Source organism: Sturnira hondurensis, unplaced genomic scaffold (genome assembly GCF_014824575.4).
Source record: "Sturnira hondurensis isolate 20B ecotype Veracruz unplaced genomic scaffold, ASM1482457v3 Scaffold0021214, whole genome shotgun sequence".
NCBI classification, from domain to species: domain Eukaryota; kingdom Metazoa; phylum Chordata; class Mammalia; order Chiroptera; family Phyllostomidae; genus Sturnira; species Sturnira hondurensis.
This window is the reverse complement of record NW_028093845.1, coordinates 1,256,635-1,282,326: the sequence shown is the minus strand read 5'-3', so window position 1 is coordinate 1,282,326 and position 25,692 is coordinate 1,256,635.

Sequence of the window (25,692 nt, the reverse complement as noted above, 5' to 3'; positions counted from 1 at the left end):
CATGCTGGGGCTGCAGACACAGTGAGGACAGTGTCAGTCGGACTTTGTGAAGGCATCTCTGCCCAGGAAACAGCAATCAGGATGCTCTACATAAGTCAGACTTCCTGGAGCTGCCAGAGTCAGAGTGTTGTTGCCCATTTGATCCTCAGCACAACCTCATGAGGACAGGTGTACATCTCCATTTGAGAGATGAGGAACCCGACTTTGCCAAAAGTGTAGAAAAGGAGTGAGGCCCGTTCTGAGGCTTTGAAAAGTCCCAGTCCTGCGCTGGTCCCCACTGATGGGAGCAAGGGTGTTCTGGGTGTCATGAAGCGTCTCGGTCAGGCAGCATGACCCCTGGCTCCAGGGAGCAGACAAAGGGCAGATGGCAATGTGATAGTCCATTTCCACCGAACCCTTCTGGTTCTGGAGCTGCGCCTATGAATGTAATTAGGGGAAGCAGACAAAGAGAAAATAAGCACCAAGTACCATTACTTCCCTGCCTGAACTAATTGTACCACTGTAGGAACAATGGAGTCAGTCAGGCTCCCTCACCCCGATGCCCGGGCAACTATGACCCAGCAGCATTCACATAACCTTGAGCAAGGGCCTGCATGTGCAGAATTAAGCTCTGTTATACAAGCTGAAGGTCAGATATACCCTGTGGGTTTGTATATAAGGGAGTTGGGGCTTTCCACCTGCATGTGTGGATCTCCCCACCCCAGAATAAAGGCATGTTGGACATCCCCATGGCTTTGCGTATTTTCTTCCAGCTGCCCAAATCCCGAGTTAACCTGCCTGGTCTTGAATGCTTACAGGACACTTGGCATCATCAGCAGGATTTGTTGCAGTCTATTACGGAGCCATTGACACCCACAGAGTGGGATTTAGAGAGATGGCCTGTCACCAGCATGTGGTGTGCAGTGTCAAGTCTCCTTGTGGCTTGGGCTACTCCCTTGCTCCCTCAGGGCTGTCCCAATGTTAGTGGCGCTGCTCACATGGTAGAGAGGGCTCTGTGGGTAGCAGGGGAGAACCTGGAAGAGCCGAGTGCCTGGGTGGCCACAGGAACTGTGGGCTGGGTGTTTCTTACAGCTTTGCAAGCTGTGATGGAGACTGCACTTCATGATTCAGCCAAATTACAAGAACTCTGAGAGAGAAGAGGCTTTGGAAGCTTGGGCCCATGCCCTCGAGGAGGACCTCAGGACAGTGGAGTTGCGGCAGTCCCCTCCCCTGATTGTAAGGGAGGATTAGGAGGAGAGGGAGGGGAAACCAAGTCTCCTGCAGGCCCACCCAGTAGCGATAAAGAAGACAAAATAAAGCAGCCTATGGTGCCTGGAGGGGATCTGGCTGGCTCCACCCAGATGGTTGAGCACCCTATGTACACTCCCTATATGTAGGCCGAGCTAGTGGGAAGGAGTTCGGTAGTGGTCAGGGGAGCCCTTGGCAGCATTGCTTCTCTACCTTTGGGATTTAGGGTTCAATAGTATTATGTGCACTGATAATGAGATGGGAAAATTGGCTTTCATCATGACTCTCCCTTCCCTGCACCAGTGGCTACAAAATAGCCAGCGGAATGGAAGGGGGCAAACACCTCATTCCTAGTTACAATGGATCATGGCTGCTATCCATATGGTCTGGGCTAATGCAGGAGACGTGTGGGACACTGAGTAAATGGCAGTCCTATATGGACGTTGTGCAGATCTTATGGGAGTTGGGCCTGCGCCAGGCCATGTTTAATCCCAATACTCACAGCCTCTGTGATGAATGCTTTATGGCAGGAATGTGGGATCTAGTGCTGAGGCATGCCCCCTCTGCCTCTTTTGGTCCCATATGTCAAGCACCATATTAACGATGTCACCACAGTGGTGGCAAATCTTGGAGGGGCAGAGACTCTGCAGCAGCAGAAAAAAATGTGGACAGCGTCTTGAGCCCTCTCTGCCTCTTAGGCAAAAAGCAATCCCGTGCAGGTGACTAGGACCCAGATGTGGATGGATATTTTGGGGGCTAGAGTAGACTGATGTAAGATTGATGGGAGGCCAAACAGCTACCTTTTAGAAGTGTGGAAACAGTTGAAAGCTGACCCTTTCCTATGGCCCCAGAAGAAGAAGGAGGGAAACCCAAGGTGTGACCTGGGAGGCTGGTCCTATGCGTATGGAAGACATCTGGCTGTGCCAACCTCCCAAGAAGAAGAAGAAGGAAATATCTTTTGGCAATTTGAATAAGGGAGGGCCAAGGGATTGTTTACAGGGTCTGGGAGGGGCCAGAGGCTACATGTGGAATTGGCTATCCACTAGTCCCCTGCAGATGTCCAGCAGTCCTGGCTCCAGTAAACACAAGGGCAGAGTGTACGCTCCTCCTCTGTGGAAACTCTGAGAAGTTTCTGGAACCTCAGGCCTCTATTGATGATTACAGGGGCTGCAGTGTGGAAGTGAAGGCCTTGCGGCTCTCCCTGGGTATTGGGCGATTACCCTCTCCCCACCCTGCCGTGAATATACTGTTTATATGTCTCCCGTTCCTGATTATATCCTGGGTATTGATGTGCTCCGAGGACTGTGGCTGCAAACCACTGCGGGGGCGTTCCGCTTGTGAGTGCAACTGGCAAAAGCTATTCTGTGGGGGCATGCTGAGCATCGTCCCATTCAGCTGCTGTCCCCATGGCAGATGACGGCAGTGAAGCAGTACTGGTCACCTGAGGGCCTAGAGCAAGGGCAAATGGTCACTTGGATGTGGCCTTGGGAGATAAAAGCCCTCACAAGTGCTGGGTGGCCCTTGTTGCCCCTTGTGGACAAGGTGTAGAGAAAAGCTTGCAAACAGTGCCCCGGGGGGTTGGGATATGGCTCCCAGTATTGCAGGTAACAAACCCAGGGCCAGCAGGCCACGGCACACTTCTCCTCGGCTCCTTTTCCCTTTGTGATTTCCCTGTGGACTATTAGGAGTTGTCTACCCTTGTTGCAAGTGGATGCTGAGCCTTTAGTCAAGGTGTGAAAGGTATGGTATTTGTGCCCAGGGAGGCCCCCTCTGCCAGCTACCGTCTTATTGACTGACCAGAAACTTGCTTGTATATTGCCCAAGGGTCATGATTTGCCATTGCTAGTTCCATAACTGCTCTTTTTGTCCCTAGGATACAAACTAATACCTTAGTTGACTGGGTACATACCTATGCCTCAGTGACTAACCATTCAACATTCTGAATGTGCATGGAAATCCCCCTTAGCACAGCTACCAGGGGATGTTGGTGCATCTCTCTGGCTTCCATTGCAAATTGGACTTGGTTACAGCACCAGTGGAACAGTGCACATTTCTATGAAACATGACCTGGATTGATATCTATGCTGGTGCAGAGCATCTAACAGCCCCAACCATTAGTCAGCTACTCCATATGGGATGACTCAAGGTGGCTCATGGCTGAGGACACAGAGTTGGCTGGACCAGCACCCCTACCCCCATATTGAGAACCTCAAAGGACAAGCCCCAGTGGGCTGGACTCCAATAGGTCTGTCAGAAGCATACTCTTAAGCATTACTGGGAGGCACAGGACAATGTGTGGGCTGCAGTTCCCACTGGGATCCTCTGGGTGTGTGGCTCACATGGGTGGCCTTATTTGCCCAGAAATTGGACTAGCTGTTATACTTGGGGATGGCCTTATCTGCCTGCCCAAGTTCAGAAAACTCTCAGGATCTGGCTAGTGAATTGGGAAGTGTTTAAGGCGCAACACAGGGTAAAGCACACCCCTGGGTGGTACTACCCATTAGCCATTTTTTCTCCTCAAGCTGCTTCTGTAGTAACTGCTTTGTCTTTGCACACTGCTTATGTGTTGAATGCAACACATGATTCTTTGAGCCTCTTAAATGAGGAAGTGTATCAATTGATAAAAGTAGCCTTACAAAATTGTATGGCCATAGACGTGCTTACTGTATCACAAGGTGGGGCGTGTGCCCTAGTTGGGGGCCAAATGCTATATGTACATTCCAGATGTCTGTCACGATGTTAGCCAATCTCTCAGGTGTTAGCTTCTGAGAGTCATGCTATCGAATGCCTAACAGGTGGTCCCTTGCTGGAATGGTGAGCATCCTTAACTACTGAATGCAGTTGGTTCTTACTGTTTGGGATGGTAATGCTTATGTTTTGGTCGCTTGCTGCTGCAGCTTTTGTACTGCTCTTGTGGCATTTGGGTACAGGGCTCTGCCCTTCTTGCCAAGGGACCCTTAAGGAAGACATCCTTGTGTAGATAGTATAGTGAGGAATCCTGGAGGGGTGGAATGTAGGGAGGATGGAGTCAGACTCCCTTACGCGGATGCCCAGGTGACTGTGATTCAGCAGTGTTCATATGACCTTGAGCAAGGGAGCTCATGTGCAGAATTAAGCTCTGTTACATAACCAGAAGGTCAGATATCGGTACCTTGCTGGCTTTGTGTTCACTTAGTATATAAGGGAGTAGGTAGGGACTTTCCACCTATGCATGCAGCTCTCCCCACCCCAGAATAAATGCATGTCAGACATCCCTATGGCTCTGTGTGTTTTCTTCTGGTTGCCTGAATCCCACGTTAATCTGCCTGGCCTTGAACACTTGCAGGACAACCACCATTTTCGGAGCTTCTAAAGCTTCCACTAACACCTGTGCTAAAATTCCATTTCTTTAGTTTCATCCTGTGGTGACAATTCATCCCCAGGTTCTCTCTCTCATCCACTGCTGGGCTTGGTTGTGGTCTCCCACAGTTAGGTGGCCCCATGGCTTCCTTTGCTCTTGATTCCAACCCTCAAACCATGATGGATATAGAAACTCTTTAAAATGGACAGTCACACAGCCTTTTTGGGAAGGTTTGGAAGCCGTTAGTCTTTTCCCAGTTCTTCTAAATCTGAAACAGGAATGGCTGGTAGGGAGGCACAGTGGATCTCAGTCTGTCTCTGTCAGATACAAAGTCAACTGAAAAGGGTGCCTCCAATGAAGCCATGTCTAAAGCCTGGGGAGTCCAGCTGGTTATTTTTTTTCCTTCTCTTTCAGATTATTATGTAATTCAGGCTTTCAGTCCAGTGCTCACTGGCGTCTGCAATTCTAACCCCATTTCCCAAGACTGAGGAATTAGTTTAGATAGCAGTGTAAAATTGGCCACAACATCAAGAGTACATATGCCTGAGTGACACCCAGGGCACGTGTACAAAAGTCACCTTGAACACAGTCTAGATTGCTAAATGGCTTTTGTTTTCCTAGTCTTACTTGGAAAGTTGATGACATTGTTCATAGTAATTGTTTGTTCTGCTTTGATTAACTTAAAGTTCTCATAAGCGCTAAAATTTTGTTTTCATCAGTATTTATGAAAGATTACAAAATGTGTCAGTTAAATTCCCTAAATATTAGTCTCCTGAGTGCACAAACTGAATTGTTCTTCACATGCTACCAGAATTTAAATCTTCTAAATAATGAAAACTCATTTATCAATTCATATTTTCACCTTTGTGTAGACCTGCATGCTGTGTCTTTGGAAAAATATTCAAAATAGAAAATAAAATTGATATTCCTAACCGATAGTGAAAGAAATGTGAAAAAGAAATTTCCAGTGTACTGGAAATCCCAGCCTCTGTTGCCAGCTTGTGGCTCCTGACTGCGTGGATTTGGTGGTATTCACTCATAGTACAGTCCCTTGCAAAGTCAGAAAAAAATTTTGATGGAAAATGCACACTTTCCTTTCTCCTTTCTAAGTGTTCAATTAAACAAACTCAGATTCTTCAAATAGCCAAATATTATTATTGAAATCCAGTCTTTAAATTATCCCTGAAAAATAGTTCTTCATTATAGTTCTACTGAAAGCACGTACCACCTTCCTCTGGCTGAGTCCAGTCATTCTCTCTTGGGGAATCAGTGCACAGACTAAGAGACTGGCCCAGACAGCACACATGACAAAAGAAATATTTCCCATTCCTGCCAGGATGTTTACAAGCCCTTCATTAGAAATGGTCACGTCTGGAATGGTGGAAGTGAAGCAGAGCTCTTTCACATGCGCGGTGACCTTTCAGACAAAAATAAATGTTTCAACATTCATAAAAACTTGGTTTAAAATATCTGTAGCATTTTAAAAAATAACATTTTAAGTAGGAGTATTGGCCTGTTTTCTTTTTGCACCAGTTTATAACTAGGGATAATAGCCTTGAAATTTGGGATTGACCCAATATTGAAGACTTGTAACATCTTCAAGGGTGTTACATGTTGAAGAAGGATTGCTGACAGCATTTGTTACCAATGTCTGTCATCATGCCATGGAGCTCATTGTCTGTCTGTCTATTATCTATCTATCTATCTATCTATCTATCTATCTATCTATCTATCTACCTACCTACCTATCTATCTATCTCTAAATCTCTAACTACCTATCTACCTTTCTATGATCTATTTATTTATCTGCCTACTTACCTACCTACCTATCATCTACCTATCACCTGTATCTAATCCATCATTTTCCTGTTTTTCAATCGCCCCATGCACCCATCTCTTCCACTTTTTTTGTGTCATGGAGCTTTTGATTTCTTTATATCTTCATGAACAACAAGGAAGCAAAACCTGAGAGAGATATCACAGATAAGTGCTGAAAGTTAGATAGCTAGAATTAGAATCAAGTTCTTTTAACTAAATCCTGCTACTTTGCATAACATCTAACAAAAATTATTAGAGTACTTCGGCTTTTCAGAAACAAAAAACATTTGATTTTCAGTGAGGTACATGTGGATAATGAAGTTCTTAGATCCTCTTTCCAGATTAAAACAATGTGATTTGGAATGGGAAAGCCATGGTCAACTCTTACATTTTCACATCAAGAAAAATAGGTGTTTTTTAAAAAAATCTTCGCCCAAGGATACATTTTATTGATTTTAGGAAGAGAGGAAAGGGGAGGGAAGGTGAGAGAGAGAAACACTGATGTGAGAAATACTGATTTGTTGCCTCCCATACGCACCCGACCTGAGGATCCAATCCACAACCTTTTGGTGTGCAAGATGACACTCCAACCAACTGGGCCACCTGGCCAGGGCCAGAAGAGCAGTTTTTTGGATGCTAAAAGAACAGCACCATTTAGTTGTTCCAGGTGTGTACTTTTATCTAGTAGACAATCCAGTCTGCTGGTTACATAGACCAACCCTTTTCGCCTTTTTTATTATCTTCAGCTACTTCTCTTAATTTTGAAGGGGTCAAAAGCCATTTAGCAAATTTGTTCTTTGGAAGCAATTTTCACTGTATTTTATTGTAGCTGACTTTTGTAATGATTTTGTACTATTTTATATAGCCTATGGATTAGTAGCTGGAGTCAACAAACAGGCATGCCTCCCACAGGATGAGACTAGATTAACACTTCATTTAATTAACCAAAGGATGCAAATATTTACAGAAGAGACCTGACCTTGCAGAGGGAAACAGATGCCACCTATTTCTAGGCAGCTTCCTGTGGCTTCAGTATTTAGAGCAGAGACCTAAGAACTCAGGGCTGCTTCTGTCCAACTCTGAGCTCTGTTCTCACGGTGAAAATGAACTTGGAGGTGCAGGCCTTGCTGAGACATTCAGGGAACTAATGTGTCATGTATCTGCTCCTCCTAAAGGCGTGCTGATAAACACAGCATTCCCTGCTTTCTTAAATTCAACCGAGCCTGTTTGGCACCCATGAGAGGGAGGCCTGGTCCACCGTGGAGGATCTGGTCTTCTCCCGGCAGCACTCCATCCTCAGACTCAGCCCTGGCCCCTTCCCATGTCCTTTCAGCGAGCTGTCTTGAGGAGCACATCCCTTTCCTGCAACCTGAAATGTTTCTCCTCCTTCATGAAATACAGTCAGCAGAATGTATTTCCCAACATTTTGTAGATTTTCAAAAGCGCAGTCTACAAAGGGAGCCTTGGGAAGGGTGGGTTTCCTGAGATCTCTCCCCTGGATAAGCCTGCCTGGCTCAGGAGAGACGGGACAGCCAGGCTGTGGTGGTCAAGCGCCTGCGCAGCCCCCACGTCTGTGCCCACGTCTGTGTCCACATCCACGGGCAGTCTTCCGTAAACTGACACTGTCATCCATGCCACAGTGAAAGAGCCTTTTTGAAAATTATTCCAGTGGCCTGATTTTTATTTCTGATCCTTTTGGAAGTACTTGTAGCTATTACTATTTTTAGCAAACTTTAACTCTATTTTCAAAACTGAGGTTATTCTTTCAATCTGGTGTGTGTATGTGTGTGTGTGTGTGTGTGTGTGTGTGGTAAGGAATATTTTATCTTTTCCCTGTCTTCATTTCCTTTTCTATTCAATATGTTATTTGTAAGGTGGTTTCTGTTTCTATTTCTCTTCCTGGCAATTTTGGGGAAAAAGAAAGATATCTTCCACCAAAATCTAGGTGAGAAAAAGAGGTACACACAGCTTTCTAGGCTGGACTGTAGACACAGGGTCCCTGGGCCAAGGGGGTCCTTTTCTAAGTTTTTATTCTCCCTCACCAGTTTTCTAGGCATCCTGTTACTATGGTTACTCCTTGCTGATGGTACAGGGAGATAGGAGAATTTTAATTTCTGTTTCACCTTTCTTCTCATTTTAATGAGGCATGAGTGACCTTCCTTCATGGTTACTAACTCAGCCACATCTTCTTGGGATCTAAGATCTGTCTTCAAAGTTGGAATTACTGTGGCCACAGTGAACTCATTTCCAGAGGGTTTGAAATGAGCCCTTTCAAATTATATCTTCTGGAGGGAGAGGTGGGAGGGACGGGAGAGACTGTATCTGCAGCATGGCTTTGCCAGAAGAATGTTAAAAATAAATTTGCACCAGAAGAGACTGACATTACCACATTGTACAGTGACTTTCATAATTTTATTTTGTCATCTGTGTGTCAGGTAACAGTGTGTTTCCTGGCAGGAGAACACCTCTCTGGCCCAGCCTGGAGTCAGCGTGGCCACTCTCTTAGGGACAAGATGAAGTGTAGGTGAGTTTCATCCTGGGTTACTGGTGTGAATTCCTTCACTGGGTGCAGGTTGTTCAAATAAAATTGGAGTTGCCCTCTGCACACATGGTCCTCTCGTTAAATTTCTACTCTAGTGCACAGCAAAGAAACAACAGAGCCCAGAACCCACACAGGTGGGAGCAAAGCAGACACATTCAGCCATTTCGCTCAGCCTCAGGTTTAACCCCTTCTGTTCCAGCCTACTTTTCCTAGTCACATACTCTTCAGTATGATTAGTGCTCCAAAAAGAACAATTAAAATGATCCTTCTAGAGTTGGAAGGAATTACTTGGAGATAACTGAGCCATGCAGATTATTTTATGGTTGGGAATAACTGAGAGGCCAGAATTCCCATGATTTGCAGAGAGAATCAGTGACGGGTGCTGGCTCTGAGTCTGAGTTTGTCCTCTTAATCCACAGTCTCCTACCTACTGCGGTGTCAAGGGGAGTCCCTGTTAGAGGACCCGAGGTTTCAGAAGCCAGTCAGCTCCACTGATATGGCTAGTTCTCTTACAAGTTATGTGTCTTGAGTGGATCGTAAGTTTGCAATAAAAAACTCTCTTCTCTGTAAAATCCATCCCTTAGACCCAATGGCTGTAAAACGAATTCATATTCATATGCTTTTTCATTCAATTAAAGTAAGTAGCAGCTTCATAGGACTGCTAGGATAACATGGGCACAGGACAGGCCGGGCTTAGGGATGTTATTCTTTTCTCCCAACTATAGCAACTCTAGGAAAGGACTCTGAAGGACCAATGGGTCCTGAGCATCCACATCGCACAGCAAGATGTTCTCAGTCTATCAGAACCCTGGTGAGCAGGAGCAGAGGACTGTGCAGAGGACTCCGAGTAAAGCTCCATTTCCTTTTCTTCTGTCTGGATGGCTTCAGTTTTATTTTCATTCCCAATTTCTACACAATTCAGTAATTAATGGAGGTGCACCTAAAATTCTTCACTGAACTTGCCTCCAAATTTTTAAAAGTCTCACTTGAAGGTGTCTGTCTTCCTAGAAAACAGAAGTGATGGGAAGTTGAGCTCTGTCGTGGTGTGAGGTCCCCTGGGGTCTTACTGGAGTCACAAGGAGCCTGTTTTATGCAACACCAGCTCAATGGTGGTGTTGTTAGCCAAGAGGGGATGAACCGATGCCATCCCAAGCTACATCGCTCCATTAATGAGTCTCAAGTAATGCTTCTCCTTTCCTGAGCTGCCTTCATGACACTACAATTAATCTCAGCGACTGGATGGAGCAGATCATGCGGTTTAAAAAAGTCCTGGGTGTCTACCATTCCTCAAGCCATATCCTTTTTTTAAAATCAAAGGCTAGATAAACTCACAGTGAACTTTTAAAAAGGTTAAATCCTACATATCCAGGCCAATACTTGTTTAACTACACTAAGTAAAAGACAATTTGGCCGAGGAACCAGGGGGAGTCCTTCTATTTGATCTAATTTTACACAACTGTTTCTGTACTCAGAGAGGGAGGGATGGTTCCAGAGCTTTATCATAGCCGTCGTTAGATGTCTACTCAGGTATTGTTCATCTTTGCTCTGAATGTCCTTTCTTAGATGCTGACTTAGGGCCCACGGTGATGACCCAGGCGTGTTCTGTATCAGACGCACACAGCTGGGCACATTCCAGAGAACTGCTGGCAGAGGGAGCTGACTGTTCAAACAAAACTTTGAAAATAGAAAACATGTCCATCAAAGCTCTCTGCAGTGGAGGGGGTCCTAGAGATTATTTATAGTTATCTAAAGAGAAAAGTAGCAGCTGGAAGAAGCCATCTGTCTTGCACGTCCTTCCCTTGGCACCAGCTGGATGCAAAGCCACGAGAAAAATTGTCCTGCTCTGAGTAAGGGCTCTTCAGCAAGTGGCTCTCACACATGTTTGAGGGCCAAGATGAAATGGACACCTGTTGAAATAAACCAGACCCCACCGATCAGAATGATCGATTAGCCCCAGCACTTGCTGGTGTGTGGCATCCCATAATTAGAAAGAAGAACAATCCCCCCCTCCCCCAAACAGGTCATGCTGTAGGTTGGTCTTGGAAACCAGTGTATCTCCTTAGGTTGGGTCTTCCCAGAATAAACTACTCTCTATTTAATTTAAAGGTTTATGAGATTTATATTAGGAATGATGATCCAAGGTACCAAATAGTCTGTAACCATTAAAGGAATGCTTGGTTAGGCTCACTGACTCCTGTTTATTGAGACAGAATAGAGACATAAGCTTACATTTTACAAAGAATTTCCCAAGTAGAAGGAAACAATTCAGTGACCATTAAGCAAGATTCTATGACCATCTAGAATACCCCACTCTATTAACCTTGTATGAAATCCACTCTCTACATAAGACACAGCTTTAAGTCCCTAAAGTATTTTGTTAGAAGGAGGAGGGACCTGTGTAAGCTAGTAAGTTATGGAGTGTGGATTTGAACGAGGGAGAGGCCACAGTACGTGCTGAGTTTACACATTTAAAAGAAGAAGGAAGAAGAGAAACAAAAGGTAAAATACAGAGTGAGTAAGGAATCTTTAATATGCAAGTGCCCAGGGTTGTGATCTGTGTAATCGGTGGGCAAGCCTCAGGCACCTAACAGCGGGAAGGTTTATGTGCATCTCTGGTGAGTCCCAGGTCAGTTGTCAAACCCCAATGAGAATCAGATGAGAACAGTAATGGCTTTGGAGTGAGACACACCTAGTTTAGATCTTTACATCAGCAGCATGCTGGTAACCCTGGCAAGTTACCTAAATTAAGTTTACTTCTCTCCTAGGTTTGTATGAGGATTAAACAGTCATGGACGTGAAGCCTGGCTCATGCACACACATAATAGATGTTAATTTATCAGTTAAGACACACTGAAAGTTGATGAGAGTAAGGAAAAAAGAGATCACCAAGATTGCTCTACAGAATGCATTTTCTCTTTCTTCTTAGTAAAATACAGCATTTCCAAACCCTCCTTATAGCTAGTATGGCATGAAACTAAATCCTAACCAATGTATGGGATTTCTTTAAAAGAGAATGTGAAAACCTCCCCTTCTACCTATTTCCTGTCTGTATTGTGGAGGTGATGGCTGGCATCTGGGCAGCCATTTTTGACCATGAGGCAGAGGGTGAAGAATGGCCAAGCAGCATGATGGAAGAGCTTGGGGCTCTTTGCTGTCCCAAACTCTATCATCCCAGCCTTCATGGGCTACCTCTGGACTGGTTAGCTATGAGAAGGAAATAACTTTCCATCTTGTGAAAGTAATCTTTTTTCTTTTTATCTGTTAACTTGATGTGTTAACTGATAAAAAAAGATCTTTAAATTAGGGAGTTCAAGTAAATTCAGGTGGATCAAATGACTAGGTGGAGGTTGAACTCTGGAAGAGTAGAGAAACCTCACAATGATCCATCAGGGAGTTCTCTGAACCCCATCCTTTTGGGTTTTTATGGAGGATTTATCACTTTGAGGGGATTGATTAAATCTTTGATCATTGGTGATTCAACTTCTAGCCCCTCTCCCCTCCCAGAAGATGACGGGCTTGGGGGTGGGAATGTAAATCCCTACCCTCTAATCACTAATCCATGGTTGCTTTCTTTGGCAACCAAGATCTATTCTCAGTCACTTCAGCATAAAGTTAGCAAGGGCTGAAAAGGGCTGGAGTAACAAAAGACACTTCTTCAACTTTATCTCTCTTATCACTTAGGAAATTCCCAGGGTTTTAGAAGCTCTGTGCCAGGAATAGGGGCAAAGACCAAATACATATTGGTTACTCTATCACAACACCACAACCTGATGTAGCAGAGAAGAGAAGGCTTTGTATCAGGAGAGTGAAGACACCCATAAAGTCATGACTGTCTAGGCCAGGGCTGTCCAACCTGCGGCCCGCAGGTTGCATGTGGCCTAGGATGGCTATGAATGTAGCCCAACACAAAATTGTGAATTTACTTAAAACAGTGTTTTATTACTTAGATATGTACTTTTTCTATATTATTGATCACAAACTTGAGACCTGCTCAATGATGTTAAAAGATTATTGAAAGGGCCGCTGCATGATTGGGGTTACTATGTGAGGACTTTTTTGCTTATCTGTGGTGGCAGATATCACAAAAATTATGCATGGACCTATTTCTTATTCAGCAGTTTTCATTAATATTTGTGCATTTAATGTGTGGCCTAAGACAACTCTTCTTCCAGTGTGGTCCAGAGATGCCAAAAGGTTGGACATCCCTGGCCTAGGCCAACTAAACATCAACATCCTTACCCACTTCCGGAATTCAGTTACTTTCCTAATCCTCCACCCAATCTCCTTCATCTTTCCTCATCTTGAATCTGAGAACCTTGCGGTTAGGCTAGCGTTGTCACCTGTTAAGGTATGGTTGTGATTAGTGCTAAAGGACTATCACAGGCATAGCAGTATGTACCTTGACATCACACCCCACAATTCTGGTGTTTTATATACAAACATTTGCCATGTGATCTTAAAACAGCATGACTGTCCTTGCGGCAACCTATCGCGTCAATGAAAGATGTGTCCTGAGGACATAGGCACAGCCTGTCACCCTGCAGGGGAGGGGATGAGCTGGCAGGTAGGAAAGGTTAACCAGAAGGAGAGAGGAATGAATTAACTTCTATGAACTTTCATCACTGGTCCCCACCACACATAGGAAACCAAGGAGGAGCCAAGGATTATATAAGCAGAGAGCACACACGACTCATCCCTGGAAAAGATCAAGGTATGTGGCCATCAGAAAAAGAGGTCACGGGAAGCCACTCAGAACAGTAAGTATTGATCTAGGTCTGCAGTATTGATCCTGATCAGCAGTATTGGTCTAGGTCTGCAGTATTGATCCTGGTCTGTAGTATTGACCCTAGTCTATAGTATTGATACTGGTCTACAGTATTAATCCTGGTCTGTACTATTGATACTGCCTGGTCTGCAATATTGATGGTAGTTAGCAGTATTGATCTTGGTCTGCAGTTACATGTGGTACTTACACAGTAAACCATGCCCTGGCTAACTAACTAGGCGCTTTGTATATGTGTCTTGCTTTGTCTCTGAACTCCTGTTGTTCTCAGTACTTCCACAGTCTATCATGGAAAAAAAAAAGAGCTTCCACAAACATCACCAGAACCTTTATCTGCAAGACCTGGGGATACCTCTGTCCCTTGGTGGAGTTTGTGAATTCTGGTAGATGGGTGGGCTGTTAGTTCTGTGATATTATAAACCCAGATGCAAGAGAGGGAGCAGCTGGCTGATGGGCAGAGCACCTTCCTAAGAAGCCAATATCGAGAATGGTGGGGCTCAGTTTCCGTGCTTCAATTTCAGCAAAATTAAGCCATTGGGTACATTGTGGACTCACTTCTGGTAAAATCAAGTCATTAAATGAATCCTCTAACTCCCAACTGGCTAGACCTTTTGTTTCTGTGTTTTCCAAATTGATTCCTACAAAACACGCAGCCTATTTGGTCCCAGGGGCCTTTTATTTTGCTTCCTGTAAGGAATTAGAATGTGGCCTTGGCATCTCTTATACCACTGGCCCTTTTTTTCCTTTTCTATTTTGTAACTTGTGGCTGCTACACACAACCCAGAAATGACTCATGGGGATAGTGGTACCACCGCCTTCTGACCCAGGGCTTTAATGACCCAGGGCTTTGGTGCTTCCTCTGGCAACTCACACTGTTGTGAACACACACTCAAAGCCTCCGGCAAGGCCCCCTTCATGACATGCTTTTTGGGGGGGAGTTTGGGGGAGTCACAGAATAATATCGGGATGTGGAGTGTTGAGCTTTCTCAGAACCTTTCCTTTGTTTAATATTTCAACTCTTTTTCTCCTGCAAAGCTTTTCCCGACAGAACCAATCCATGAAACAGTCCTCCGCAATAAGGTACAGTCAGTTTTCTAGACGGGGTGCAAATGGAAATGATCCGTGTTAATGATGTGCAGTATGATTCTCCTAGGCTGTGTTAATCCTGGCCATCATTCTTTGCCACATGAAGGACCGTTCCTTTCCCTGCCAGCAGCTGCGGGCTTCATGCCTGGTGTGAGGCTGGTAGCTCCACTTTCATAGTGTTCTTACCATCTGTCCGTGGTCATGTCAGCCATGAATGCCTGAGGAAGCCTGGGGTCAGTGACTCCCAAGGTGGGAAGGTCACAGGCAAGGCGGCCTCCAGGAAGACACCTGTAAGCACAAACTCCAATCCTTCCAGTTTGCCTGTATTTATGTCTCCTTCTTGCTTTGAAGGAGAGAGATGTTTTAAAATCCATGTCAGGACTCAGTGTGGGCTCAGCTATGTTTCTGGGAGGAGAGAGGACTGAGGGACACAGCTGAGAGTTCCTGCCATTTCAGTCTCCTTTGTCAGCCCAAGGCCCTTAAAAACACTTTCAGTAAGGTTCACCTTTTAGATTTAGGGTTATTGACTCCAAGAATTTGTCATTTTTAAAGTTTTAAAAATCATAATATACCTGCTATAGATTTAGAAAAAATCAAACCTTATAGAATTCGAAGTGAAAAGTAAAAAATTTTATTTTCTTAATTTCTTACTTTTTTTGTTTTGCTCAGTATAACCATTGCAAATATCCATACGTTCATTCAACAGTAGTTATTGAATTCCTACTATATGCCAAGAGTGCAGAGGCTGTTGGAGATGCAGTGAACATGTAAGGCTTCGTCCTGGTGGGGCTCACAACCTTAGGGATGGTGGTGGTGTGGGCATTGAAGCGAAACCAGCAATCCAACAGATGGACCAGGTCTGTGAGGTTAGATGTGGTGGCTGGGGTAGCAGGTGATGGAGGAAGATGCTGCTGCAGAGCCGATGGCCTCTCTGACAGATTGGCATTGACAGTATGTCTTCTAAGAAACTCTCTTTGCATTGTGTATGTGTATCTCAAAACTTGAGAGCAGGAACAGGACTAGAAAGCGTCTATATTTTGTGTGTGTTTATGTTTGGCCCTTAAAGACTTGAACTGGGGATGTGCAAGAGATGCATTTCAAGGCCAAGAGGTGAAGATTGGGGAGGCCCTCCCTGGTGCTAAAGAACATTTATTTTCTGTGCTCATTTGGGAAGGAAAACTGCAGAGACACACACTCAGCATACACAAGCATAGCCCGAATAGAGCCTTCTGAAAAAACAGCTTTGAATAAAAGTCTGTGTCTCTTACGAGGTGTTTCCTTCTTTCCTACATTAAGTAGCATTCCTTAAATTCTGAATATGAATAGTAAAAATACAGAAGTGGGAGGTCAGGTTTTAAGCAGTTCAGACGTCACCTCCCTGAGGTGCCCTGATGTAGGTCCCTCTGCTTCCAATCTCAGCCGGATGCAGGGAAGCCTGTGCAGCTGTGCTCCCCTCACCGAGCATCCCTACCTACTGATTTCTATGTCCACCTCCTTGCCGGCTTCTGAAGAGCTGCAGGGTGACTGACCAACATCCCGATTTGTAAAACTGTCCTATGTTTAAGAAGTTCTCCAAGATCTTGAGAAATCTCTGAAGTGACATTAGTTTTCCCTTATCAGTGTGATTTCTACTTTTGCACATTTTTTCTTACACAAATGAACTATGATTTAAGAGGAGAGGACTGTGGTAGGCATGGCTGGTGCTGGACACCACTTCTAACACTCTGTCCCCCCCAGCCTAGGTTGCAGCTGCTGGTGACAAAGGGGCTGTAGCTGGAAGTCCCCTGTGTCACTTCAGGGCCCAGAGCCATTTTCTGCTTTTTAGGACCCAGTGGCTGAGAACATCTGTGGCAAATATGTGCTCTTCCCTGGACCGGATACCGAAGGAGCCACCTATGGGCCATCAGAGTGCACAGTGATGAAGTGCACATTCCAAAGCTGCCTGCTGACTGTTTGTGTCCCCCTAGAGTTCCTGTGTTGACACCTAACCCCCAAAGTGACGGTGTTAGCAGGTAGGGTTTGGGGAGGTGGTTTGGATATGAGGGTATAGGAGCCCTCATGAGGGGGTCAGTGTCATAATAAAAGACACTCCAGGGAGTCCCCTTGCCCTTCCCATCATGTGAGGTCATAGCAAGAAGATGCCATCTATAACCTGGAAGAAGGTCCTCACCAGACATTGAATCTGCTGGGACCCTAATCTGGGCCTTCTAGTCTCTAAAACTGTGAACAATCAGTGATTACCCCCCACCCAAGCTGTGGTGTTCTGTTACAGCATCTGAAACACTGCCTCAGTAGTATCTGAAATGCACAGTAAACCCAGATGGATTCATGCAAAAAGGTTGGCAAATAAAAATAATATAAAACTGTAGAATTGAGAAAGCCCATTTTGTGCCTCTCAAAGACCTAGCAATATTAAATATACAATAGAGTTTCAATCACTCTGGATTCTTACACATGAGGCAGTAAGAGGAGCAGAATGAGAATTAGAATGAATAAAATCCTAAGAATTCCAAGTAAGGAAAAATTTTCTTGACTTGCCTGGTGTGAACAATATTTCACTCATGCGGCTTTTCTCTTGTCACTCCAGTTATTTTTTTAATGTCAATAACACTTTGTGCCTGCATGTCACCTGTTTGACCTTGAGAGGGTACAAAATTGAAGTTTTTTTCTTCCCTTTTATAAAGTAAGGGCCTAGACTTTGCATTCTGGAGGTAAAAGTAGAAATATTCTTGTCGTGTTAACATATACTTCAAAGGCAACTTGGTGAGGTTGGGTCAGATATTTCTGGTTCACATTACTGAGCTGCATGTTATGCCCCAGGACAGTAAGATATTCCTGAATTACAGATGGATTCACAACTGCTTGTCGTTCCTGCTTCACAGAGTAAATTTGATCTGGTCCTGATCAAAGCTCTGGGCTTCAGATGAACACGAACATCACAAAAAGTGAGGGTATGACCACTCACAGGAATGTTTTGCCCATCTGTACTTGCTGAGTGAACACGAGAGGCACAGTGCACGTGAATGGAGGTGTATTGTGTAATGAACAATTCCAGTCCACTCATCTAATGGGTGGAGCCCTGGCACCTTGAGAGGTGTTTTAATGTGGAAGGTTTGAAAATTCTTATCTGGCATCTCGTTCCAGTGCCTGCAGCATAGCACAGAAAACAGGAAGTTGTTGAATGAAGGAATTAGCCTGATCTGACTCTCCAAAGTGCCTGAAATAAATATCTACATTCTGACATGAAATAGATAATACATTCAATTTTCTTCCTAATTTTGAAGCTTCCTAGAGAAGTGCAGCCTTGCACCAAGAAAAATGAAGAAAATGTCCTTAGGTGTGATGTAATCAGCACTCCCAAGGTAAATCTCTTGTCAGTTGAACTTGGACATCACTCAGTGGAGTCTGTGTTGTCCCAGGTCTGTTCAGTTCAGCAGGTGTTCTGTGCAGGCCTCCCAGGGGCGGCTGCTTATGGGGATCGGGGTTCTCAGCTCAGTCAGGGAATCCCTGAGCACATCACTTTTGCTATGAAATCATTTATTCCCAAGGAGATCACAGTTCTGACTTACTCACTCTTGTGACAATAATCTGGTGTCAGCACCACCGAGTTGGAGAGCTCAGGAGCAATTTTGACTCAAACCCAGAGATGCTGGCCTAGTATGGTCAAAAAGCGCGTCTGCCCACCAACTGGGTTTTCCCACCTTTCTGTTGATTTGGGTCACACCATTGATGAGCTGATCTATTAGGGTACTGCTGTCCTCTAAGACAGCTTTTAAAAAATTGAACCAACTGGGAGAGTCAGTGGTTTTAAATAGATGTCATCTGCAGATGACTTTGCATATCAGCAAATAGACTGATTTTCTGGGAGAGAGCATCAAGCTTCACAGAGGAGACTGGGAAGAAGTTTTGGCAGCTGGTCTCCAGTTGAGGCATCAGTTATGACCTCTCGGTTGTAGGTTACAAGCAGCGTTTGTAACTCCCAGCCCCACAATGGTGTGGTCTTCTTCAACCGCAATCAATGGGGCTCCCAAGTTCACCCCAGAAAGGAAAACCTGTGGATGTGGAAATGAGTCAACGGGCCAGGACCCCAGTTAGATAACATAATTAGCATTTCAGCTTCAGGAAAAGAATATTGCATTCGTCATGGGACAATTTTTATTTGTTTGATATTTCAGAGACTTATATATGAGGAGACTCTGAAAAGTCTCACTGCTGAAAGACAGCGCTTTCAACAATGAGAAAAGGCATATGTAGGATATTGAAATAGCATGGGGAATAAGCACTGTTTTATTGCATTGCCTATTTGCCAGTTATAAAAACAATTTTCACTAATTTAAAATGGGTCTTCTCCTAAGAATCGCAGTTTTTTCTATTTGAAGCAGTTAATACTCAACCTGAGTTCAAAATAAGAATGAATATTCAAAACTTCATTATATAGTAAAATGCTATTAAGCTGATATTGGCTTATTCAAAAGACAGTATGATTGGAGGCAATGGTTACTTTCTAGCTGAACAGACACCTTCTTATTTCTTAATTAGCACACTGAATGGTCTACACATATTTCATTCAAAGACCATTTCCTTCCTGCGTTGTAAGTCACTGGAATTTTACTGTCGTGGCATAAGCCAGTATCTAACAGAAGATATGCTTGAAAACTATTTCTCGTATGGCAACCTGGTGTAGCCTGATTAAGAAATTTAAACATTGCTTACCGAGTTACCCTCTGGGGGGAAACATCTCATGTTAATGAGCCTCTTGGGAGTCATGGGGATCTTGCTGCCTAACTTAAGATTTTATGTCATGCTTCATGCTAAAAATAACACGCAGAACACCGGCTATACCATTCTCTTCTACTGCAAGTGTGGCAATCACAGTGTGGTGTCCTTTAAAAATGGCAAAGCTTCATTAGGATAACGTAAAATCCATGTTTCTTCTTAAATGCCCACATTCTGTGATTATGTGAGAAGCGACACATCCCAGCGGCTCTGGAAAATCAGTTCTCCCTCATTCCTGCTTTTAATATGGGTGCTACTAATTCTGTGTCCTCACCTTCTCCACCTTCCATTTAAACATGATGGAGGAAGGGAAGACTTTGGCCAGTCTTATTAGCTTTGAGCCAGTTCAGAGAAATGGCTAATTAAGTTAATAGTCTGGGTAAAAGGGCCTTTTATTTGCATAGAAGCAGAGGTTTGGCGAGCACTGCATAATGTAACTAGTCTCTGGGGTACAATTCCAATCTATACAGGTTTAAATATTCAAAGCTCTCAGGCCATAGTGACTGAGGGCGGAGGTCTTGGTGACATGGAAACCTGTCAGATTTTCCTGGAGCCATGCAATCCTTCAGATTCTGATGAGATCAGCTATAATCTACTTGAAAAACAAAGGTATGAAAAGCACGCCGCTAAATCCCAACGTATTTGAGCTGATCAAGAGGAGCATCCTCTTACTCCTGCAGTGGCAATTTTTTCCCCTCACCATTTTTTTCCCAGAGAAATGACAACCATGACTTTGCAGCTTATGGAAACATGCAGAGCAAAGTCCATCCCCAGAGGCTTCCTGGCATGAGCATTACAGTGTCAATCAGATCATTTGTGGTTACATCTCCTGCAGATTTCACTCATGACCAGATGATTTCATGAATAGAAAGCTGAAATGCTGTTGGCATTTGTTAATGGTGAGGTCCTTGCCGATGGAGGCAGGGCCAATCACCGTGCCATTTGCAATGCTTCTGAGAAGGTTTCTTGGCTAACTCGTAGGTACAAATGTTTATGAGTATCTTGGGACAGGCTGCAGAAGGGAAGAGTGAAAGAAAGGTACACACTAGAAAGGACCATTTGTGCAAAAGCAAATGACTGATTGACTGGAGGCCAGAATCAATCAGAGGAATTATTCTAATGTGACTGGCATTGCTTCCCCTTCCTACTTGACCACTCATGATTATTGTAAAAGGGTTGATGGCCCACATTCCTCCATTATTTTAATATTGTCACAGTGCAATGCTACTTGCACACTTTCTATTCTCTTACATTAACATTTTAAGAATTAGACAATAGGATGAGAGGGAATGGAAATGAAGTCTTTTGAATTATTAATGGGTGCTCTTTGCTTAATGCATATGTGATATCTGAAGGATAGTGACAAGCATAATATTTGCTGGTGATACATTCCCATGTAAAAGAATTACTGTTAGAAACAGGCACAAGAGACGCAACTTACTTAAATGATATTATTTTAAAACTGTTATAAAACAAAAACAATTTCTTAAGCCTCATCCTTATCACATTTTGATCATCTCCCTCCCTCTCATACACACATGAAACTAGTGTCAGAATACTCTATTCATTAGTGCAAGCAAAACTGAAGGTGCATAAAACTGATAACAGCTTTTCCTTGGTATAAAGCTCCTGTGAAGTCTTTTGCTTCAAGTTGGCCTTGGGGGGTGACCACAGTGTGATAAGATTCTTTGGTGCTTTGCTGATTACAATCTCTCTTGCCAGAATCCTGCAACTTAAACCATGTTTTGCCTCATATTGTCCTAATATCATGAGTTTCATTTATGTTTATCTGCAGGTGTTTCTCAGGCACCCTGGTGTTATCTTCCTCTGTTGGTGGACAGTTGAGGACACTTCAGTTTTAAATAAAGAAGCTATAACTCTCCCATAGATAAGAACACCAAGAGAGACATTCTTACATCTCCCATGTTCTTATTTTAAAGAATTTATTTTCTAAATTCCTTTTGGAATCAGTCTTTTATTAAATATGTTTTATTAACTCTTCAAGAAAAACATTTAGCTTTACAGTGGGCCCTTCCCCCACCAGTGGATACAAAGAACAAAATTGTACAGACTGAATACATTATGCAGATGAATCAATGACAGCTCCAGAATCTGTAACATTACTTCACTTGCTCTGTGAATCTCTAAACACCATAACTGTCCCAGAAGAAGAGTAACTGGTATAATGTCCTGTCTTTGTATAGCATCTCATCTTTGCCAAGGCTCTTTGTATTGCTACTTCATTTTGGCTTTACAACAGCCAGCTCACATAGTTAAGGGTGTTGTTCAGCCTAATTCACAAATGAGGAAGTTGAAGTTCAAAGAGAAGCTGAATGAGTCCATGGCAGGAGAGGAGGAAGCCACCGTGGGAACATCCTCATCCAGGTTCTTGAAAACAAGCAGGAAGGGAGATAACAGATGTGTTTCAGGCTTCTCCAGAGAAATGGAACCAGTATATGTACACACACACACACACACACACACACACAGAGGATATACTATCCATATACACACATATATATGGAGATTATATATATAATACATATTATATACAGATAGATTATATATAAAAGGAGATTTTTTTATGAGCAATGGGCTACACAACTACGGAGGCTGAGAAGTCCCACAATCTGATGTCTGCCAGTGGAGACCCGAGAGAGCCAGTGGTGCCATTCAGTCCAAGTCAGAGGTCTGGGGAAGGAGGGAGCAATGGTGTAAATCCTGGTCCCATGGTAAGAGAAGACGAGACATCTCAGCTCAGACAAAAAGGAAAATTCTCCTTGCTCAGCCTTTTGCTTCTGTCCAGGCCCTGAAGGGATGAGATGGGAGCCACCTGCACTGGGCCAGGTCGTTTCCTGAGTCCAGTGCCCATTCTCTGCTTCCCTCCAGTGCTACCTGAGGACAGTAAGAGACTGACCCAGCATCTTCATCCTTCTTGTTTTCTCAAAGGCTTAGTTCTTGAAATTATGCCTTTTCTCTTCTTTACAACATGCTATGGAATCTGCTATCTCACCAAAAATGTGTCCTCCCTTGACCCGCATTTCCCTAGAAGTAGTGCACCATTTCTCCTTTCAGTTTTTGACACAATATACCATTCATCTGTATTCAGTGTCTCTGGTTCCTCTCTCCTCATTTGTCCTGAGCTCACCATAAAGCAGCCATCCCCCAAACTTCCTAGAAACTGCATGACAGGTCCCTGGGCACCGGCTGTTGCTGAATCTCTGTGGGTGCTGCTGTCCTCTTCTGACCATTCAGTGGCAGTGTTGACATCAGTGGCCCAGTGTGCCTGCCTCACCATGTCTTCACTGGGGACCCCTACCAACTGGATGCTCCATTGCAGTTCTTTCTGTGAGATCTTCTTCCTCCCCCCAAAACCAATGGATGGCGTGTACAGATTAACCTCTTCAATTCCTTCCTTCTTTTCTACATATTTGCCCAGAGAGAACTCACTTAAGTCCGTGACTGACTTTAATTACCAACTACATAATGAAAAATCTCAAAGGTATGTGTGTCCCTAGTCCAGACCCCTCCCCTGACTTTGAGACTCAGTTACACAACTGCCTACTCAACACCCACCTAATTTTAGTGGGTGGTTCAGACAAAACAGGCACCTTGGTATTTCCTGCCCCACTACCTTTTTATCCCAATTTCCACTTCTGTAAGTAGTGTTGTTATCTAACTTTTCACTGAAGACATACACTTAGAAATCACTCTTGATTTCTCTGAGGACCAGCATCCAATCAGGTCCCAGTAGGCTCTGCGGCTTTCTAGACCCCATTGCTGAACCCGCCATGCCTCAGCTGCATCCCCACTCCCTCTTCTCTCCTGTGAGAGCAGCTGCTACCCTTACTGTCCTCCCAGCTCTCTCACTTGCCTTCTGGGAACAAAGGAAGTGATCTACAGGTTAAAAAGACGTAAGTCATGTGACACCACTCCCTATCTCAAAACCCTCTCCTCTCTTTCCTTCAAACTGGGAACTGAAGATGAAGACAAATTCCTACCCAGCAGCATCTGCATCGTCTTTTCCTGACACTGTGCCCTCATTCATTCTGCTTGTGCTTTCATGTTCACACACTCCTGGAATTCTCTTATTGCTAATTCTAATATTTAAAACATGTTTATGTGCACAGTCAGACCATCTGAAGAGGCAAGCAGTTTCATCCTCCTTCTGGTCCTCATGCTACAAGTATGTCTCCTTCACTGCTGTTGGTACCTCCGCATGACTCTCAGCAGAGGGTGGGCAGCGATGTTCCTGATCTGAAGGGGACAGATTTCAACGTTTAACACTAAGCATGACTTTGCTGCAGGTTTTTGGTTTTGCCTTTGTGTTGTTTTGTTTTGTGTCTTCCCTTTATCAGTTTTAGGGCACTTTCATTCCAAGCACAGAAATTGCTTCTGAGGTTTGGGATCAAGTTTATTTCTGATTCATTCTTTCTTTCTTCAACTTGAAATTTTTCACTTCTCAAGAGAATGTGGCCCTTTCTGACCCCAGACTTATGAGGGCGTGACTTCCTGTGAAGACCTCACTTTTGCATGCCTCCAAACTTGAAACTGCAGTTCATTTTTACTTGGTTTAGTTGGGACAAAAGCTGTTCTGTTCTCAGTCAAACCCTCTGGGTTCCAGGTATCTTGTCTGTCCCAATAATCACGTATTATCCTGTCAGTTTGTCAATAACTTTAAAATAAGCTTCTTTAAAGTTCAATCTTCATTTTATTACTTTCAAAGGGGGAGATGATCTTCATAACATGGTATCCCTAGCTTCTGGAAGCAGAACTCTTTCTACAATACTTAGCTTCCAAAATGTAGCTGCTGTTCTTTCCTATCCCCTACCTTAAAAAAATTATTGTGAGTTTATATCTTCTATAAAATCTTTTTCCATATTTTATAGTGAGAGTTCAAGAAAAGGCCAAAATAAATGTGTGTGTTATCCACTCTCTTTACATAAAAGTACACCCGTGTTTTTTCACTGCACCACAGTGTTCTCTGGGCCAATAAAAGCAGCTGAAGCTCCAAAAATAATATGGGGGTGGGGTGAGGGGAATCTCTAGCTGAACTGGAACCTGGAAAGAAAGCTTTTTTAAAAAAAATAAATGAAATAACCAGGTAAATTTTCCAAAATACGTTTAATGAAATATCACTTTTCAATAAAAATCAAGTAAAGCAGTGTTTATGAATTTTAAAGAAAAATACCCAAACTAAAAAGTGGCGGCCTACTTCAAAACACCCCTGTTGGAAGGGCAGGTATGCCCAAGATGAGGTGGCCTTGTCACAAAATATATTTTTTGAGTTAGTTTCTTTCCTTCCTTCTTTCTCCTCCCCCATTATTACAACCCAGTTTCTTACAATTTTTAACTCCAGCAGTGTGTCATATAAAAATGGAGTTGATTTTTTGGAAACAGCCAAAACTCAGATTCAGTCAATCATTACAAATAAGGCATATTGTAAACTAACATGTTGGCATTTTTGATAGCCATGTATATGTGGGCATGTGTGTATGTGTGTCTGTGTATGAAACTTAAAAGAAAAACAATTACTGGTAGTTTCTTATATGACTGGGGGCCATTCTAAAAGAGGGTTCTGATAGTCATTAAGAGAATGTTTGGGAACCCAATGGAGATCATTGGCTTCACCTTCAGAGGTGACTGATGCAAACAATGTACATTTCAAATTTTCTTAGAAGAGAGCCACTATTTTTACATCAGCCCTCTCCCTCCCCGCTGTTCTGAGTATTCTTAACTACAGTTTCACTACCTCCTGGATATCACACTAACTTCCTATATGTTAAAAAAATCCCTTTCCCCCCCTTATATATCGCTTTGTTCCAGAAGTAGTTTCCTGATAAAAAAGCAAAAAAACCCCACTCATGATTCTTTGGATTTGATGAGAGTTGTAGTTTCCTAATTCTGCATCAGATTGACTCCTGGACAATGCAACCTGTTAGAAATTCACTGGGTTAATGTGAATTTCTAAAGCTGGGTTAGTCAGAGTCATTAAACAAAAGTTAAAAATAATCAAAATCTCCACACAGGTATTTATTTTTAGATGTTCAAATTTCATTAGCCCTTACATTTATTGTCATAAGAGATATTATACATCTCTACAAAATAAAAGGAAAATGA